Source organism: Trachypithecus francoisi, unplaced genomic scaffold (genome assembly GCF_009764315.1).
Source record: "Trachypithecus francoisi isolate TF-2019V2 unplaced genomic scaffold, Tfra_2.0 Lachesis_group16, whole genome shotgun sequence".
In the NCBI taxonomy this organism is placed as follows: domain Eukaryota; kingdom Metazoa; phylum Chordata; class Mammalia; order Primates; family Cercopithecidae; genus Trachypithecus; species Trachypithecus francoisi.
In genome coordinates this window covers 91,311,588-91,319,289 of record NW_022681461.1, presented here as the reverse complement: position 1 = coordinate 91,319,289, position 7,702 = coordinate 91,311,588, and the positions used below count along the sequence as shown (strand labels likewise).

The following is a 7,702-nucleotide window of genomic DNA, read 5'->3' as shown; positions in this document are numbered from 1 at the left end:
TAGAGTTTCTGGAAACTACTTTTGGTCCATTTGTGAAAATTGTGGCATTTACTTTCTTCTGATTAGCCTAGCACTTGGAAAACCTGGAGGAATTAACAGTGTTAAAGCGTAATATTTTAAGATGTAAAAACAAGGGCCAGTCGCAGTGGCTCACACCTTTAATCCCAGCACTTTGGGAGGCTGAGTTGGGCTGATCTCTTAAGACCAGGAGTTTGAGACCAGCCTGGGCAACATAGTGAAATCTCATCTCTACAAAAACATACAAAAAAAATTAGCCAGGTGTGGTGGCATGAGCCTATGGTCCCAGCTACCAGGGAGGCTGAGGTGGGAGGATTGCTTAAGCCTGGGAATTGCTTGAGGCTGCAGTGAGCCAAGATCATGCCACTGCATTCCAGCCTGGGTGACAGAGTGAGATCCTGTCTCAAAAAAAAAAAAGGATTCAAAAACATGGTTTTGTGCAAATATAGAATGAACACAGGTCAAAGATTTTATTCAATTCAATTAATGAGGGCACTGGTAAGATGTTAAGATTATTTCAAAGGGAATTTGAGGAACAGAGAGGCAAAGAGAAAAGACAAAACGGTTTTGCAAATAGATGCAAAACTGATTAATATCCTACAGTGCAATAAAATGTAATGTTTGGTGTTCTCTCTTCTGCAGAGGAGAAATCAATTGTATCTTTATCAGGCAAAATTTATTTGCATTGCTACGGATAAGAATTTGCCTTACCATCAGATTTTTTTTACAATTTTACTTCAATTCCTACGAAATTATAAAATAACCTAGTCAATAAGAAATCAGTTAAATTGTACAACCCTATAAAATCCAAAAATTCCAGAAATTCCAATAGGCAGTAATAACAATTCCATTGAAAGGAAACCTAGTAATCTCCTTTGCCCATTTCCATATCTTGGATAATTTTCTCTGGCAATTCTTATGCATTAAGGATGTGGTCTAGGAGGAAGCCTTGGAATTTTCTCACTCTGGATTGTGGAACCACAAAGTCAGCCTGGAGCTGCCTATATCTGGACACCTAAGCTCCTGTCAGAGCCAGTTTATTATTTCCAGTCACCCATTACTGGGATTCTCCTCTCCCTGGGGCGTTATGAAGGTAAAGAGAGGGTTCTTGGGCAGTCACTTTCAGCATTAACCGTTTTATTCCCACATTTGGCAATAGGGCTTGCCGTCCATTATTTATGGCCTCTGTCTTAGTCTGTTTTGTGTTGCTATAACATGATACCTCAGACTGGGAAATTTTTGAAGAAAATCAGTTTATTTCTCACAGTTCTGGAGTCTGAGAAGTTCAATATCAAAGTGTCAGCATCTGACAAGGGCCTTCTTGCTGAGTCATCCCATGGCAGAAGCCAAAAGAGCAAGAGAGAGAGAGAGATAAGTGAGCAAAAGGAAGCCAAACTCACTTTTAAAACAGCCCACTCTCGAGATAACTAACCCACTCCCTCAAAAATGACATTAATCCTCTCAAGAGAGCAGAGCACTTATGACCTAATCACCTTATTAGGCCCCACCTCCTAACACTGTTGCATTGAGGATTAAGTTTCCAACACACGAGTTTTGGGGGACATATTCAAACCATAGCAGCTTCCTTCCAAAACCTGTCTCAACTGCCCAAAGCCTTTTCCAGACTCTTCTTCTACTTGCAAACCCTCCATTCAAACCAAATAAACAGTTAATATAATCTTAAATTTGCAAAAACCATGTGGTTTGTTAAACAATCATGCACAATGTTGAAGCATCTCTTGTATCACATTTTTAAACTTGTCTATCATTTTTTTGAGTGTTCTTATGTCTTGTGTTTTCAATGAAGTTGCACTTCTAGAATAGATACCAGAAATTTTTCTCCTCTACCACCACCCCATATTAGGTATTAGTTTTTTGGTTTTTTTTTTTTTTCTTTTTTTTCTTAGACAGATTCTCACTCTGTCACCAGGCTGGAGTGCAGTGGTGCGATCTTGGCTCACTGCAACCTCTGCCTCCCAGGTTCAAGTGATTCTCCTGCCTTGGCCTCCTGAGTAGCTGGGACTACAGGTGCCCACCACCATGCCCGGCTAATTTTTGTATTTTTAGTAGAGACAGGGTATCACCATAGTGGGCAGGCTGGTCTCGAACTTCTGACCTTGTGATTCGCCCACCTCGGCCTCCCAAAGTGCTGGGATTACAGGCGTGAGCACCATGCCCGGCCCTGATTTTTTTGTTTTTTTAAATATACAGATGGGATCTCATTATGTTGGCAAGAGTGGTCTTGAACTCCTGGCTTCAAGCAATGCTCCTGCCTTGGCCTCTCAAAGTGCTGAGATTACAGGCTTAAGCGACCATGCCTGGCATAGGTGTTAGCTATTTTGTATTAAAGGGCTAGAAAAAAGGGCTCAGAAAAAATCTTTGACTTCTCAATACCTTCACAATAGTGTGCCAACTCTTACCAGAGAGTCCAAGTTCCCCCTCAGTATTTTCCACCTTCTTGTGCCAGGCCAAATGCTTACCCCCACATATTTCTTTTTGCATCTCTGTATCTACTCTCCCAACTTGGAATGCTCTTTTACTTTACTTTCAGGGCTTAATTCAAACGCTGCCTCTTCCATGAAGTCTTCCTTGATCCCTCTAATTAGAAGTTACCACGTGACTTGCCTTGTCCTGTAAAGATCTCCGGTGAGAAGACACAGGACACAGGCGTGGAGCCAGACTGCCTGAATTCACTTATTAGTTTTGTGATCTTTGGCGAGTTATTGTAGGAGACCAGCATATGCCAGCACGAAATATGCCTCCTTAGCATAAGGATTATTTTGAGCTGATGATTTTGAGAAGTTACAGATACAGGAGAAGCTCTGAAAACAGTAGAAATTACCCTTTGTAAGGGAAATTTAACCTATAAAGGAAGTCTTCATTTGTTTTTGTTTTTGTTTTTTTTTTGAGACAGAGTCTTGCTCTGTCGCCAGGATGGAGTGCAGTGGCATGATCTCAGCTCACTGCAATCTCCGCCTCCCAGGTTCAAGCAATTCTGCTGCCTCAGCCTCCTGAGTAGCTGGGACTATAGGTGCATGACACCATACCCAGCTAATTTTTGTGTTTTTTGCAGAAACGGAATTTCACCATGTTGACCAGGCTGGTCTCAAACTAGTGACCTCAGGTGATCCATCCGCCTCGGCCTCCCAAATTGCTGGAATTACAGACATGAGCCACCACGCCTGGCCGGAAGCCTCCATTTGTAAGGGTGTCTTCCTTTCTGTACCAGGAAAAGCAGGATGCTTCTAAATCATTAGGAACTCATCAGTATAGGTGGCTCTGGCTTAAATCTGTGCAACAAACCTCACTCTTGTTTACTCTGCTTTTCCTGGCAGCTCCCTCATTATCAGCCTTCCCCACACCCTTCTTTCTCTGTCTGGCAAATGATGGTATTGAAACCTGAATTCAAAGCCACCTCTTTGAAGTTTACTCCTTTCTCTGTTTATCTCCTATGGATACATACGAGGTATACATGTTGTTAAAATTCTGGTGTTTTGTTTTGTTTCGATACAAGATCTTGCTCTGTTGCCCAGGCTGGAGTGTGGTGACATAATCTCAGCTTACTGCAGCCTCAACCTCCTGGGCTCAGGTGATCCTATTACCTCAGCCTCCCAAATAGCTAAGACTACAGGCACCTGCCACTGCCCAGTTAATTTTATTTTGTATCCTTCGTAGAGACAGTGTCTCAGCCATGTTGCCAACGCTGGTCTCAAACTTCTGAGCTCAAGCAATCCTCCCGCCTAGGCCTCCCAAAGTACTGGGATTACAAGCATGAGCCACTGTGCCCGGCCTGTTTTTCTCTTGTTATCTGTCCTGTGTTACAGAGGTTCATACTGTCTAAGAACTATGAAGGGAAAAAGTTATTTTTCCTCCCCTTCAATATTAAACCACTCTATGCCTGAGTTTTCTAAAAAGAGTGCTACCCACTCACATAATAGGATTTTTGTGAAGATTAAATAAATTGATACATGTAAAGCATTTAGAAGATGCCTAGGCCGGGCGCGGTGGCTCAAGCCTGTAATCCCAGCACTTTGGGAGGCCGAGACGGGCGGATCACGAGGTCAGGAGATCGAGACCATCCTGGCTAACATGGTGAAACCCCGTCTCTACTAAAAAATACAAAAAACTAGCCGGGCGAGGTGGCGGGCGCCTGTAGTCCCAGCTACTGGGGAGGCTGAGGCAGGAGAATAGCGTGAACCCAGGAGGCGGAGCTTGCAGTGAGCTGAGATCCGGCCACTGCACTCCAGCCTGGGCGACAGAGCGAGACTCTGTCTCAAAAAAAAAAAAAAGAAGAAGAAGATGCCTAGAACATAGTGAGTGCCCAATAAGAGTTAGTTATTATTGTGGCCGGGCGCGGTGGCTCACGTCTGTAATCTCAGCACTTTGGGAGTCCAAGTCAGTTGGATTACCTAAGGTCGGGAGTTCAAGACCAGCCTGACCAACATGGAGAACCCCGTGTCTACTAAAAATACAAAAGATTAGCCAGGAGTGGTGGCACATGCCTGTAATCCCAGCTACTCGGGAAGCTGAGGCAGGAGAATCGCTTGAACCCTGGAAGCAGAGGTTGCGGTGAGCTGAGATCACGCCATTGCAACTCCAGCCTGGGCAACAAGAGCAAAACTCTGTCTCAAAAAAAAAAAAAAAGAGTTATTATTATTCCTTTTGCATGCTCTCATAATTCTTTGCTAGTGCTTCTTTCAGAGTTTTTTGTTTGTTTGCTTGCTTGTTTTTGAGACAGTGTCTCATTCTATCAACTAGCCTGGAGTACAGTTGGCATGATCTTGGCTCACTACAGCCTCGATTTCCTGGGCTCAAGCAATCCTCCCACCTCAGCCTCCTGAGTAGCTGGGATTACAGGCACCCGCCACCATGCCTGGCTAATTTTTTTTAAATGTAATACTGTTCATTTAACTTCAAAAGCATTTCAGTGTTCTAAACATACAAAAAAAACCCAGAATGTTGCAAATCGTGTTTAAGTACAGGAGGTTCTTGAACTTTCATTGATGCAGTGGCTCTTCACTTTGCTGACAATGAAGAGTTCTACAGTTTGTTTAAAAACTACCGCACTTTTTTTTTTTTTTGAGACAGAGTCTCGCTCTGTCGCCAGGGCTGGAGTGCAGTGGCCGGTTCTCAGCTCACTGCAAGCTCCGCCTCCCAGGTTTATGCCATTCTCCTGCCTCAGCCTCCGAGTAGCTGGGACTACAGGCGCCCGCCACCTCGCCCGGCTAGTTTTTTGTATTTTTTAGTAGAGACGGGGTTTCACCGTGTTAGCCAGGATGGTCTCGATCTCCTGACCTCGTGATCCGCCCGTCTCGGCCTCCCAAAGTGCTGGGATTACAGGCTTGAGCCACCGCGCCGGCCTAAAACTACCACACTTAACTAAAAAAAAAAAAAAAAAAAAATTATCATGCCAGCTGACCCTGCTTTGTCCACAGCTAAGATGGCAGCAGAATGCTATGTCACAGAAACAAGACAAGCTAAATGGATGCCCACTGCATAGTCAACAGGTCCAGCCTCACAGTGCACACACCCTGAGCTACAGCCGCTCCAAAAGACATCTTCCCCACAGCCTCAATGCCAAGCGAGGAGCATCCAGACTTTATCTCAGTCATTTTGTTCTTTTTACAAACTATAGAGATATACAGTTGATAACTCAGGATTTCTAGCCAATAACCATATAGTTAACACCACCTTACAAATAAAAAGAAAATGCCAGAAACATCTTTAGATGCCTTGTCACACCCACAGCAAAGTGCACAGAGTGGGGAGAACACAAGAGTGCCTTTTCATTTTAAAAATGTTTGGAAATATGTACACCTTTGATGCAGTTTCAGGGTGCTCCAGACACCCATGGCCACTTCATGTAAACCACTGACAATTTCTAAAGCACTTTGAGAAACTACAATACGATCGTGATCAAATTTTGTAATTAAACCTAATGAGGGCAACAGACACTTCTCAAATAAGAGATGTGTCGAGTACGGCGCTCCCCTACTCTAAGTATTCACAAGGAGACAGATAAACAGTTTCTTTGTTCATCCTCATCCTCCTCCTTCTCTTCTTCCTCCTCGTCTTCTTCATCTTCCTCTTCCACCTTTTTCCGGGCAACTTTAGCAGAACCCTTTGTGCCATCAAACTTCCTTTCAACTTACAGTCAGCAACATCCTTCTCATACTTCTCCTTCAGCTTTGCTGCCTTAGTGATGTAAGGCTGCTTTTCACTGTCATTTAAGTTCTTCCACATCTCACCCAGCTTTTTTGCCACGTCTCCAATAGAGATGCCAGGGTTTGTGGATTTGATCCTGGGGTGGAATTCTGAACAGAACAGGAAGAATCCAGACGGTGGCCTTTTGGGGGCATTAGAGTCCTTCTTCCTCTTGCCTCCCTTAGCTGGTCCATGATCCTCCATTTCCCGATCATAGAGCACTTTATCCGCCTTGGCCATTTCATCAAATTTAAATTTCTCTTTCCTGGACATTGTCTTCCACCTCCCAGAGTACTTCTTGGAAAATTCTGCAAAATTGACAGGGATCTCTGGGTTTTTCTTCTTATGTTCTTCTTTGCATTGGAACAGGAATTAAAATAAATTAAAGAGGCCAGGCGTGGTGGCTCATGCCTGTAATCCCAGCACTTTGGGAGGCCGAGGTGGGCGGATCACCTGAGGTCCGGGGTTCGAGACCAGCCTGAACAACATGGAGAAACCCTGTCTCTACTAAAAATACAAAAAATTAGCTGGGCATGGTGGCATGTGCCTGTAATCCCAACTACTCCAGAGGCTGAGGCAAGAGAATGGCTTGAACCTGGGAGGCGGAGGTTGCTGTGAGCTGAGATCATGCCATTGCACTCCAGCCTGGGGAACAAGAGGGAAACTCTGTCTCAAAAAAAAAGGAAAGAAATTCAAGAAGATGTAAGCAAAAACTCAGTTGTATGTAAGAAAACCCAATTCTCCCTGAGAAAGAAAAAAAGCTGAAGTCCTCTAAAAATTAACTGCCTGTTTTTCTGTGGCTAGTAAGCCTTATCTCTCCCTTTCCTAGGAATTGTGAAGACTCTGTTTCTCTAGCTGTGCAGGTGCAAGGTCACTAGGCAGATAATCGCAAGTCATAAAACATGTTGTTCCTTGAAAAGTAAGAAATGACGTAATGCATGTCTTAATTAAATAACTGTCTTTATTTCTTGCTTCTGTAATATGCTTCCCCCTGCACAGATCTCCCCCCACCCCACAAAATGCTTAAAAGGTAGCTTGACTCTTTGTTCGGGCTTAGTCCTGTGGATGTTAATCCGACTGGGCTAGTGCACCTAAATAATAAATAATTCCTCCTCCACCCCTCGGTCTCTCTGATTCCTTCATTATCCCGCTGCAGCATGCCTGCACAGAGAAAGCATAAGCAGACATCTTGCCCTTTGGTTTCTTGGGGTCACCTTTAGCCATCCTGACTGTATTGTTCACTAGTCTGGGTAGCGCAGGGCATGAGGCGCGGCTCAGCGCTCCCTAGCCTCATGCTAGCTGTCTCCACGAGAGCCGCCTCCATGCCTGGCTAATTTTTTTTTTTTTTGAGACGGAGTCTCACTGTGTCACCCAGGCTGGAATGCAGTTACATGATCTCGGCTCACTGCAACCTCCACCTCCCAGGTTCAAGCGATTCTCCTCCTCAGCCTGCTGAGTAGCTAGGATTACAGGTGCCTGC

General features: G+C 44.3%; 1 pseudogene; it reads right to left on the bottom strand.

The window, feature by feature from the left end:
- Window positions 1–5,627: 5,627 nt before the first annotated feature.
- On the bottom strand, window positions 5,628–7,446 carry LOC117099413 (annotated as a pseudogene).
- Window positions 7,447–7,702: the final 256 nt, after the last annotated feature.